Source organism: Tiliqua scincoides, chromosome 3 (assembly GCF_035046505.1).
Source record: "Tiliqua scincoides isolate rTilSci1 chromosome 3, rTilSci1.hap2, whole genome shotgun sequence".
NCBI lineage: Eukaryota > Metazoa > Chordata > Lepidosauria > Squamata > Scincidae > Tiliqua > Tiliqua scincoides.
In genome coordinates this window covers 183,277,994-183,290,476 of record NC_089823.1, presented here as the reverse complement: position 1 = coordinate 183,290,476, position 12,483 = coordinate 183,277,994, and the positions used below count along the sequence as shown (strand labels likewise).

General features: G+C 45.4%; 1 protein-coding gene across 1 annotated transcript in view; it reads left to right on the top strand.

Annotated features, from left to right (window-relative positions):
• The first annotated feature begins 12,047 nt into the window (after window positions 1-12,047).
• PDCD4 (programmed cell death 4) overlaps window positions 12,048-12,483 on the top strand; it is a 40,552-nt gene continuing 40,116 nt past the window's right edge. The window contains exon 1 of the mRNA XM_066619510.1: window positions 12,048-12,149. The gene's annotated coding sequence lies outside the window, so the exon portion shown is untranslated. The remainder of the gene's footprint in view (window positions 12,150-12,483) is intronic.

Genomic DNA, 12,483 nt, shown 5'->3' with positions numbered 1-12,483 from the left:
ACCTGGGAAGTCTTGTTCTCTGTGGAGGAAGGGTGCATTCCACCCACCTCCTAAAACGGGATGTTCTCTCCTTGGGATTTTTGGGGGCCAGGAGAAAGTAAAGTCAAAAACCTTTATTGGCATAAATAATAAAACCAGGGTGTTAAACAGAAAAATATTCATATGCATTAGACTCAATTTCTTGAGTCAATTCTTGTATAAATGCAATAAAGGTACTTTGCCATGTTAGTTGTTAAAATCTCATTCCTGATGGTTAGTAACTGGACGGGAGATAGTAGGGTACTTCCCCCTCTATTCCCCTCTCTTATTCTATGCACCATTTAACTTGACTCAAGGCTCTTCCTAGTTTCTACTTCTGACTGTGCCTGTAGATTTATTTTCCTATCAGGAGTTACTGCGGATTGGTTCTTAAGCTCGACATACTGTCTGGAAATTGAGAGCCCTCTGTGTAGAGGAAGTCATGTGACTTGATTAGACCTTGCCTAGCAACACAAGGGCAAACCCATACTAAGGAATGCACCCTTCCTCCACAGAGAACAAGGCTTCCCAGGTAAGGAATTGTCTTTTTCAGGTGGAACTTTTAACCCAGAACCAAGGTCAAACAACCTTGATGAACTGTTTGAGTGCAATCCTAACCAACTTTCCAGCACTGACATATCTGTGCCAATGTGGTGTGCACTACATCCTGCAGAGGCAGTCAAGGAGGCCTCCTCAAGGTAATGGCGTGTTTGTTACCTTACCTTGAGGGCTGTATTGTGGCTAAGTCAGTGCTGGAAAGTTGGTTAGGATTGTGCCCTTAATCTCATTTTCATAGCTCAGCAATGACATATGTATTTAAAAACGCAAACCATATTAAATCGGTTGCAATCTAATCCTATGTTGTATGATTCTGTGTAGACGTCTTAACATTGGAATTGTGTGCCAAGATGAAACTCTGTGGGACAACTCCTAAATAAACATACTTAAAGTGAATATCTTGAAAATGCCACAGCGTTCTTGCTCAAGGCCTCATAAGCATGTGGTTGAGCAAGGAGAGCTGCTCAACAATGTCTAAGCTGGATAGTGTGCCCATTGGACCATACCAGTTATTCCTGTTTTGTTATACATTCTGCTTCTGAAAGCAATGAGTTAATGGCTATCCATAAATTTTTGCTGGGATGAAAAAGCAACTAGGAAAAAGAAAATTATGCTGTAGCCATACACTAGAGCAGGGGTGTCCAAACATTTTGGCAGAAGGGCCACATCATCTCTCTGATACGGTGTTGGGGGCTGGGGAAAAAATGAATTAATTTACGTTTCATTTGAATAAATTTACATAAATGAATTTATTAGAGATGGAACTTATATGAATGAATGAAGGTCTTGCAGTAGCTCAAAGCCTATAAAAGGCCTTGCACAAAGCAAGGCTAACCTTTCCTTTTCTGCCACTGCTGCATCACAGATGTGAAATAGCAAGTAGTGGAGGAAACCCTCGTCCCACAGCTCAGGTGAGAGGTTGAAGGTCACTCTCATGCTGAGAGCAGTTGTATTGGGCCAGCATGGGCTCCAGCAAGTCTCCGGAGGGCCAGAGGCTCATTGGAGACTGGGGGTTCCCTGAGGGCTGCATTGGAAGCCCCCAGGGCCGCAAGTGGCCCCTGGGCTGGGGTTTGGGCACCCCTGCACTAGAGCAAATGATACTCTAGCCCTACCTGGAAAAAAGGTAACTAAACTGTTGCTGTTAGCTTTCCTATAAGACAAGTAAGAAACAAGAGTAATCAAACTACTATGGTATGATGTATCCTAAACTAAACTATGTAAGTTAATTACCAGTAGGGATAGAACAATGGTAATTACATCACTGAGAGTTGGTTAATTCAATTTTCTAGCAATCCTGTATGCATGTTACACTGACACCTTGATGGGGGCAGTGGCAGACCTCCCCAACCCCATGCCCCCTAGGGCAAAGGTCCATGATGGTGCCCCCCTGCGGGATGTTGCCGCCCACCACATGCAAAGCCCCCCCCCTTACCTGGAGCACATGGTGCCTTGTGCGACTCCAGGACACGTCAGAGAAACCTCTCTGAGGTTCCCCAATGCTTTAAACTGTGCTTCCGGAAAACTGGAAGCACAGTTTCTGACCCCATCAGGAGCTTTAGAGAGGCTTCTGCGGGGTCCAAAAGGCACATGAGGCTCTACGCCCGTGGCATTTGCCCCACAGAGTGAATGGGAGGTCCGCCACTGGATGGGGTAAGATGTGGCCTTTCCCTCAATCTTTCCTCCCCAAAAAAGTAGGAAACTTTTCACCCCCACAAAACTAAGCATATGCATGTACATCCCTGGTCATGTTGATTGGTACTGGCAGGGAAAGAGCTGGACAGACCTAAAGCCCCACTGTGTGTGTAGGAGCTTTGGATTGCAATCATATGAACATAAGAAGAGCCCCGCTAGATCAAGCCACGGGCCCATCTAGTTCAGCTTCCTGTATCTCACAGTGGCCCACCAGATGCCTCAGGGTGCACACAAGACAACAACAGACCTGCATCCTGGTGCCCTCCCTTGCGTCTGGCATTCTAAAGTAGCCCATTTCTAAAATCAGGAGCTTGCACATACCTATCATGGCTTGTAATCTGTGATGGACTTTTCCTCCAGAAATCTGTCTAATCCGCTTTTGAAGGCATCTAGGCCAGATGCCATCACCTCATCCTGTGCCAAGGAGTTCAACAGACTAATGCTGGGTACATAAATATTTTCTTTGTCTGTTCTAACTCTCTCAACACTCAATTTTAGTGGATGTCCCCTGGTTCTGGTGTTGTGTGAGAGGGGAAAGAATATACTTCTGTCCATCCCTTGCATAATTTTGTACATCTCAATCATGTCTGCCTCAGGCACCTTTTTTTCTAGACTAAAGAGTCCCAAATTCTGTAGCCCAGGGGTGTCAAACATAAGGCCCAGGGGCCAGATGCGGCCCGTCGAAGCTTTTTATCTGGCCCTCAGGTGCTCAGCTGCTGAGCAGTGCTGAGGTGTTACTGTTAAAAGGGCAGCCCCCACAAAAGTTGGGCTCTCCCATATCTTGAAATATGATAAAGATTTGTGTGTTTTCTCTTTTGTCATTTGAAGTTAATGAATTCCTAAGTGAGAAAAAGTGCTAATTTTTGGGTATGAGTTGTTCAATTACATCACTTCCTGCCTAACCACATCACTTCTGGCCCTCAGTAGGCATCATGAATGCCATTCGGCCCTCGGTATGAAACATGTTTGACACCCCTGCTGTAGCCTTTTCTCATAAGGAAGGTGGCCCAGCCCAGTAATCATTTTGGTCTATCTCTTCTGCACCATTTCCATTTCCACTATATCTTTTTTGAGATGTGGCGACCAGAACTGGATGCAATAATCCAGCTGAGACCTTATCATTGATTTGTATATTGGCATAATACTGCCCATTTTATTTTCAAACCCTTTTCTAATGATCCCAAGTATGGTATTGGCCTTCTTCACTGCCGCTGTTCATTAAGTCGATTTTCATTGAGTTGTCCAACAGCACCCCAAGTCACAGACAGGTCAGAACCCATTAGCCTATATGTGAAGATAAGATTTTTTTACCCCAGTGTGCATTACTTTACACTTACTTATATTGAAATGCATCTGTCATTTTGCTGCCCATTCTCCTTGGAGAGATGCTTCTGGAACTTCTCACAATCCCTTCTGCTCTTTACCACCTGGAAATGTTTGGTGTCATCTGCGAATTTGGCCACCTTGGTGCTTATCCTGACTCCGGTCCTTAAACATCAGGAAAATTGATGGATTGATAACTGGAGGTTTTGATGGAGGGTCCCACTTGATGGAGGGTTCCTTTTTCATCAATCTTTAAGCAGCTACCAACTATCTAATAATAGTTATTTCAGCAGTTGCTGGATGGGGCCTGTGATTCAAATGTTACCTTGAACTGGCCTCGTTTGCCCAGCATCATTCCAAAAAACCTGGGGTAGGCAAAATCTTAACTATGAAATCTTTTCTCCTCCTTGCAGCTTCATTAAACAAGTTTGAACATGTCTTTCTCCTTTGTTCTCAAATCTTTGGAGAGGAGAAAGAAGGAATGGATTTTGTTAGGCTTGGCAAAGCAAGTTGGATTATTTGAGCTTATCTTCAACAGATAGCAGCAGATTGGTGGCAATGGGCAACAAACACTTACCTTGAACCAGTAGGGAGGGTGTTGCTTGAATGCGCCCTTGGTTGGGAAACCAGGAAAACCTGGCCTAGCTGTCAAATGTGAAGACACAAATTTACCTTGCAGCACTGAAACAAACACTTCACTAAACATGAACAAAAAGTTCAGAAAGCAGTTTGGGTTTTTTTTACTTGGCAAAAAAATGAGAAAATGGTTCCCTATCCCAAAAGGACCCTATCCCAAAAGGATTAGAAAAGGCTCTGGCTCAGCTGCTTATGATCTGTATCCTGCGCTGGATACAGCGCAAGCCTCCTGGCTTTTCTGTTCCAGCGCAGGATAGGATTGTGCCCTGATTTTATTTACTAAAGTTCTACCCCACTTTATCTCCCTGAAGGGCATTCAAAGTGGCTATTTTGAATCTAGCACTGTTTCATTTTGTTGGATGACTTCGAATTCTAATATGATGATGAGGGCACAAGGAAAAAACACATCTCTGTTCACTTTCTTCATGCCATTCATCATTTTATAAATCTCTAGTTAAGTTCTCTCTTAGGGGCTTTTCATACATTAAGCTGTACCTGGGTACAATCATATTTACAGCCCAATCCAATCCACCTCCACCTGTGCTGATATAGCTGAGTCAAAAAGGCATGTGCTGCATCCTATGTTGGGGGTGGGGGCATTACCCAAAGGCAAATGAGAAGTAAAATCATTTTTAAGTTTTACAAAGGGGCAGGGAGGTTTGCAAAAGGGGCGATAAGATCCTGAGTGTGTCATTGTTGTCAGAACTCCCTCCCATCTCCTCCTCACCCCCAGTTCCTCCTGCTCCCCATCCAGAAGTACCACTGTTCCTTCCACTCCCTCCCCTGCCCCACCCACTATCCACTCCCACTACTGCCTCACCTGGCACTGGTGGCCTCATGCTCACTGGCAGCATTGCCATGCACAATGATGTTGTGCATTGCATGCTGGATCCAGGCATTTCTTCGTTCCATCTGTGGACCTCATCAGATAGGATTGGACCATGAGTCATCTGTACCAGATACAATCATTCACACATTCTTCTCAGTCAGGGACATTCTGTGTGCAGTAATAACTGATAGTTGATCTGTAAAATGAACCCAGCTGCAGCCATTCACATGGAAATATGTACCTGGACAGAGACAGTTGTCTCTGTCCAGCAGACCCACATATAGTGGGTCTGCTATAGTGGGTCTGCCAACAGACCCACATATAGTATAACATGTGAACAGCTCTGTAGTTGTCTTTTTTCTGAACCAAAAAAGCCAAATGTTTTATCATTTCCTCATACTGAAGACAATGTAATCCTTGATCAATTGAGTTGCTCTTTTTCCCTTGATATGATATCCTTTGTGGGTTGGGACATACAAAAATGTACACCATATTCAATGCTCAGCTGGACCGCAGATTTATAAAAAGTCATGATGAGGCTGGCACTTTTATTTTCTACCCCTTTTCTAATCATTCCCAACAGTGAGCTTGTTAGTTCACTGCCGCAGTCCCTGCACCCAGAGCTGCTGTTTGGTTCCCTGCACCACAGTATTCCAACTGCCTTTGCTGATCCACTTCTTCCTGCCATCACTTTGCACCAGTCACCAACCTGCACCTTCATCATCACTGTGATATCCCCGGACAAAAGCATAGCCTACTTTCAACACAAGCTTCATCTTTGGAATGTGTTGGCTGTGAATCCAAAATCCTGCTCAGGACTGTGGAGCTACCCAATCTCAGTTGAACCCTGAGGCACTGCATGTCTAGCAAGCATCAGCAATTTGCTCCTTTATTCCTGCTTTTATGTGGCATAAGTAATTAGCATTGTTGTTAATTGAGTGGAAGCTGAAAAGTCAAGTCAGTTGCCTAAAGTGACCCGCTGAGTCAGTAGTCAGATGCAAGAGCAATGCCTAGACATGCTCAGTTGGTCTGTACTTAGTAAGTCACCCCCCATGGACTCTCTGGTTTTGACATGTGACTTGTTAATCCACTCAAAGCACTCAACTGATGTAAATGGTAATTAAATGAGTATCAGAAGGAAAGTAGCTTAACTTGCTAATGTTTCAGGTTATCCTTGCAAGCTACTCTTGAACCCAGGACTCTGAGATGGAAGAAGCTGTGACTCTAACCCTGAGTATAGGACAAGGACAACTGAAAGCCACCTGGGCTTTGGATGATGGATCCCTAGCTGCAGAGCTGGCCCATGATTTTTCACCACCAGAGATTGAAATGTTATTGCTTTCCCCCCACCTTGTACCTTATAGAATGCTGAGCAGTATAATAGCAGCACCTTGATTGATCACAAGTTGAGTAAGATACTAAATCCTTTCTTGCACGTTTCATATCTGTCCCATTGTTGCCTCCTTTTTTCATAACTTTGTGCTGCAGGCAGTCTTTGAAGATCAAAAGGTCCTTGACAGTGTACCCTGGACTGCAGAGGATATCACCCAAGCAATGCACCTCCAAGTGTCTCTGTGCACCACTGACAAAAGTGCAGATAGGGGTTCTCTCTTCACTTTGACACAGCTTCAGCATTTGACAATGACTTCAGCATTGACACAGCTAGGGAAGGGCCCTTGGAAATTTGACACCCTGATTGGTGGCCTCATTTGCCTCTATGGTTGGGCCAGCACTGGCTAGAAGAAACTTCTGAAGAAAATGTGGTTGTTGGGTTGTTTGGGAGTAACCCCTGTTGAACTCAGTGAGATTTAATTCTGAGTAAATATGACTGTAGCTGGGTCATCCCATTAGGAATGCTCACCTCTCTACATGGCCAGAAATTATGAAATGTGCCAGTGTGGAATTAGAAACCGGTCAAGCAACTGGTTAAACATTATGGCCAAATGAAAGACTTGTATTTACCTTTGGTGATAATATCCAATGAGCTAGTTAAAATATACCATAAAAAATGATGTAAAAAAACCTTGTTTGCCTTAAGAAAAACAAGAGTTGTTCAGGCTTCCAACAACTGGCTCCTGAAAAATAAAATTTGGAAAACAACTCTTTTCTTCCTCTTGCTTCTGCCCTGAACTTGTTGAAGGTATGAGACTGCTGATCGAACTTTTCCCCTCCCCCTTAGAAAAACAGCAACCTTTACCAAAGATAAAGATGACTGATTCGTAATTAGTCAGGTGATGTTCACTTGGCATGACTTGTTGATCATATGCTGCTTCTGTTGACTACATTATATCTTTTACAAACAGAGGGATCCAGATTTCCTTCTGAGAAGTTTAACTCTTCATTTGTGGCTAGTGAGCTGGAAAGGTTTTTCGAAAAACTTTCCAAAAAAGAGACTAGACAAGCCCGTTTGTGTACACACACACATACAAAACAATCTTATCTTTATTCTTGGTGCATGATCTATTAAACACACACCATATCGACTCCTATCGCTGCCTGAACAGCTCCTACAGACTCTTTGTTTCAAACAGGTCAGGGTGGAGGTGACACCAGAGTTCAAGGTAAGGGGGTGGACTCTGGATCACCTCACCCCGCCTCACCCTCTTGGCTGCTTTCCTAGACAACTGGGTGGATGTAGCAGTGGCAGCTTCCCCCTCTTTCTCCAATAGAGCTGGAGGAAGGAGGGAAGCTGTAGCTGCAAGGTATGCAAGTGTGCTTGTGTGGAGGGGCGACAAAGCTTAGTGTTGCCTCAGGCTCCAGCCAAGCCTTGGATGGACCTGCCCAGAAGGGTGCTGTGAACTCCAGAGCACCTTACTCTTACCAACAGACCATGATTCTGTATAAGGTATGTGCCATCAGGTCTTACTTCAGCCACAGAAAGAAGATATAAAACTCCAAAACTTTATTGTGAACAAACATCCTACCTTGGCAGTATCTCTGCCTATTATGTTTGGCTTAGCAACTTACACAAGTGTGCTTTGAAGATCAAAAGCCTGCAAGTCTGGCCAATAAATGTTTCCCCACCAAAATCCACTGATATTCTCTCTCTAATAATTGAAACCCAGAGTGATTAATGAATACTGATTGCAAAGACATTTCTGTGCAGTACTTACTGTGACAGCTCAAGGCCAAACCGTGCACACTGTCCAGCTGCAAACATTCACATACAATGTTTTGCATGAAACCCAAAAGCTGCAGTCTAATCATATCTTCTGGTAGGACCAGTCAAAAAGACACGGAATCTGAGAATCAAATGAGACAGGCACCTAGTAGTGCAACGTGGCCCAATGGGAGCTTGGGTGCATTTCTTTTTATTAATAGTGCTTGGGGGCCCCATGAAACCATGGGGGGGGGGTGAAGGACTTTAGTACATTGTTCCTGCCACTATTTGCATCTTGAGTGTGCCTCCTTGCTGCACTATTTTAAGGTTTAAAAAGCCTTCCATTAGCTTTCAGTAGATAGCACACTCAAGGGACACAATTTAGATCAAAACTGCAGCAGGGGCAAGTTACTAAAGACCCTCCCACCTTTCCCTTATTCCCTTACCCCAAGGAGGTCTCTAGAGGCCAAAACTGGGGTACAGTAGCATCACGCTGACACTGCTATATCACTGCATGGGGAATTGGTTAGAATCGGGTTGCTAATTATTTTAGGCAATAGGACAAATATATCCATATTTACTTACAGACTTGGGATGAGATCCATTAGCAACTATGCTTCAGAGTTTGTATGTGGAATGAAAAATGGAGAGCACAATCCTATCCATGGCTACTCAGAAGTAAGTTCCATTGGGACTTACGCCCAGGAAAGTGTGTTTAGGATTGCAGCCTATGTCATAGGACCTAGAGTTGAAAGGCACATCCCCTTTAATGTGCAGCACAGACTCTCTTTTCTAATCCTGGCCCCCATCCCATTAAGTGTCCCAAATGCAATTCAGTGTCTAGCTGGAAAAAAAACTTCAACATAGTTCCCTATGGTTCAAACATGTGGCTACAGCTGGGAAACCCAGGCATGCAGTTCAGTTTTATTGAAGCAAAAGTTATTGCAGGTTGTTTGTTTCTCTTGGGGTGGAATTCTTCAAGACCTAATCAGATCTTTGTGGGCTTTCTTTTGTGCATCTTATGATAAGCAGAACCCTTTCAAAGCACTGTTTTTGGGTGGCAGAGTTGTTCAGGCAAGAATGGACAGAAAACACAAAGATGCATGCTTCCAAAAGACAAGTCTGGATCTGTCATTGCTGCAATACTAGAACTCTGGGGCCTCTTCTTTTTATTATATTCAGCATATATATTAAATTGCATTTTTGCATCATCAGCACCAAAAAGTGACTATGAAACCCTGTCTTCAACATGCCTTGTTAGTGGCAGAGTTCTGAATCTGGAATTCCCTGGTCCGAATCTCACCACTGCCAGGAACTCACTCCATGATCTTAGACAAGACACTCCCCCTCAGCCTCAGTCTTCCCCACATGCAATATGAGGATAATTATATTTATCTTTCAGGCCTGTTGTAAGGACAACAACAATTATCACATGTGAAACACTTTGATGCAAACTCAGAAAGCACTATACAAGTCTCAAGTTGTTGTTGTTGTTGTTGTTATATACCTGAAAAAAACTTGGAATTATGACTCAATGGTTGGTTTGAACAGCCCTAAATCATACCTGCATTATCTTCTCCCCATCTTGGTCAACGTGTATTACCACTGTTTACAAGTTACATTCCTCCCTTGTTCCCAGTTTAAATGTCACCACACAGCCCTCCAGAGAGTGAGACAGAAGACACCTTCCCCACTTGCTCACCCCAGATCCTGGTTCTTCATTATGCCCTGCCATTAGAGTTGGGTGCAGTCTAGTTGAAGGCTTTTAACTAGTTTTGATGCAATTTTTTTTTATTTGAAATAATTCTGTGAGCCTCTGTGATTGTCCTACTATTCAGAAAGGTGGAGGGAGGGGGAGAGTACTGGAAGTAATTTACTGGAAGTGAATGAATCAATCTCATCAAGTGATGTGGAGCCTTTTTTTCTTGGGAACCTTGTCTGCCCAATCCCCTGTATCTAGAAGGCAAAGAAAACTGCCTTGTATTGGAGGTATGCATCCTTACAAGGGCACCTGCAGAGCGCTTTGGTAGCCCACTCTTAAGCCATTTCTATCCAATGTTGCATATACGTGACAGGGCCAAATGTGTGTATCTGTGGGCTGGGCAAAAAACAGAACTTTGTCCTCTGGGGCTGGTAAACTCATGTGGCCTGATATAATTTGTTGTCGTTGACATTAAAAGTGCTTGCGTGCATGATGGGAGGGAGGCAGGATGGAGAAGGAAACAGCCTGTGTAATGAGCTGTTTCTACTCATTAGTTGGATTTCCACCAACTTGGTTATGGGCATGGAAGGAAAGAGGTGCACATTTGCCTTGATCACACACATGCACTTGGGGGGGGGGTAGGGTGAGTGTATCAGTGTATGTATGTGGGGGGGAGTTATCAGGAAGGTGTAGCCTTGACCAGAGGGGCATGGCAGCTTCTCTGTACAGGACCCCCTTTTCTTTCCATGAACTGATGCTGGTCTGGACCTTTTTTCCCCTTTGACCCCTCTGGTTACTCTCACTGACATGAAAGCAGAAGATTTGGTGCAGAGAATCAGGCGTTCCCTCCCGCCATATGTCTCCCCCCCCTTTCTACTAACAGCAACCACACTAACACAGGATGACCAGATGTCATAACCGCAAAAGAGGACAAGGCACCCCAAAATGTAGGACATCCAAGAAAAATGAAGGACATGACAAAATAACATGACTCCTATATTCATTTCATGTGGTTAATTTAAACACTGTATTTCTTATTATTAATAAACTTATAGCTATATTACATATAATTTATTGCATATAATTTATTAATTACAAGAAGGTTATGTGCTGCCTGCAGGGGACTGCTCACAGGAAAAAGGAGGGCATTGAAGTTCTTTTCCAGGACACGAGGCTAAAAAAGGACACTGGAAAAAGAGGACACCCCGTCACCCTGCATTAACAGCACAATCCTATGCAAAGTGTCTACTTTGAAGTAAGCCCCATAGAGCTCCAAAGGACTTCCTTCCTTGTAAGTGTGCATGGGAGGACTGCAGCCTAACTTCCCCCAAGTTCAACTGCCAAGGAAGTGTGCATGAGACTGCAGGCAAGCCTTTACATCCGGTTGCAATCAGCGGGACTTAGGGCCCAGTCCTATCCAACTTTACAGCACCGGTGCAACTGCAGTGCAGCCCCATAAATGTTCCCATACCTTGAGGAGGCCTCTGTGACTGCCTCCCCACCACAGGATGCAGTGCATGCCCCATTGGCTGCACTAGAAAATTGGATAGGATTGGGCCCTTACTCCCAAGTAGACATGCGGGGGGGGGGAACCCCGCCAGAACAGCCTGCTCTGTACTTCCACAGAAGACCAGATGCTGCCTTTCAGACTGAAAACGCCATCGGGGCAGGTGCAAAGCGTGTCACAGGGAAACTGGCACCTTGTAGATTGTGGAGTGAATGGAAACCGTGATGGCATCACAGAAAATGGTGGCACTAAAGAAGTGGATGGCTGTGGCGTAGCTAGAGGCGGTGCAGAGCACCAAGTCTTGCAGGGAGCCTCGCTGCAGCGTGCAAAGGGCCCCTCCCCTTCGGAGCCATTCCAGGCGGTGGGAGCAAAGCGGAGGCGCCCCCTGGACGCTGCGCTGAGGCTCCCTGCAAGACTTGGTGCTCTGCCCCCGCTCTAGCTACGCCACTGGTGGGCTGACAGACCCTCCAGCGCAAACTTGCGCTGCGTCTGTTGGAATGCAGCAAAGGCACACGGCTGGTGGGGCTGCTTCGCAGGGAGCTACGGAAAGGACAGTCAGTCTGCGCCGGGGAAGGACTATGCTAATGAGAGGGGTAGCACCCCGGCGGCCCTCCTCCTCTGTGGGAGGATCTGCCCGGGGGTTGAACACGTGGGGGGAAGCAAGGGCTGTTTGCAAACAGCCTCGGTGGAAGAGGCTGAGGCTGGTCTGCGGGGAAGAAAGAAGGAAAGAGGGTGTTGGGTGCCGCAGGTTCTCTCCAGCAGCTCGGAGGAAAAGGAGCGAAGGGTGACTGTCTCCAAAACTTCTTTGCAGGGAAGTGGGGGGGGGGGTGATGCTTCGGGTCTTCCAGCTGCTGCTCGAGCCGAGTCAACCCAACGCGGCCCGACTTCTCGTGCTGCGTTCCGTGCAAGAACCTTTGCAGGCTCTCCTGCACCTGAGTCAGCTGCGGCTCACCAGAAGGGCTTTCCAAAAGCCTTTTCGGAATCGAGTCTGACTCCGATTTGAAAAGAAGTGAATGCAGAACCGCTTCTAAAGGGGGGGGGCAGTAAATGCAGTTACTGATCGCGGGGAATTGGATTGGTTTAAAGCAAGAAACTTTGGCTGGAATACTGCCCCGATT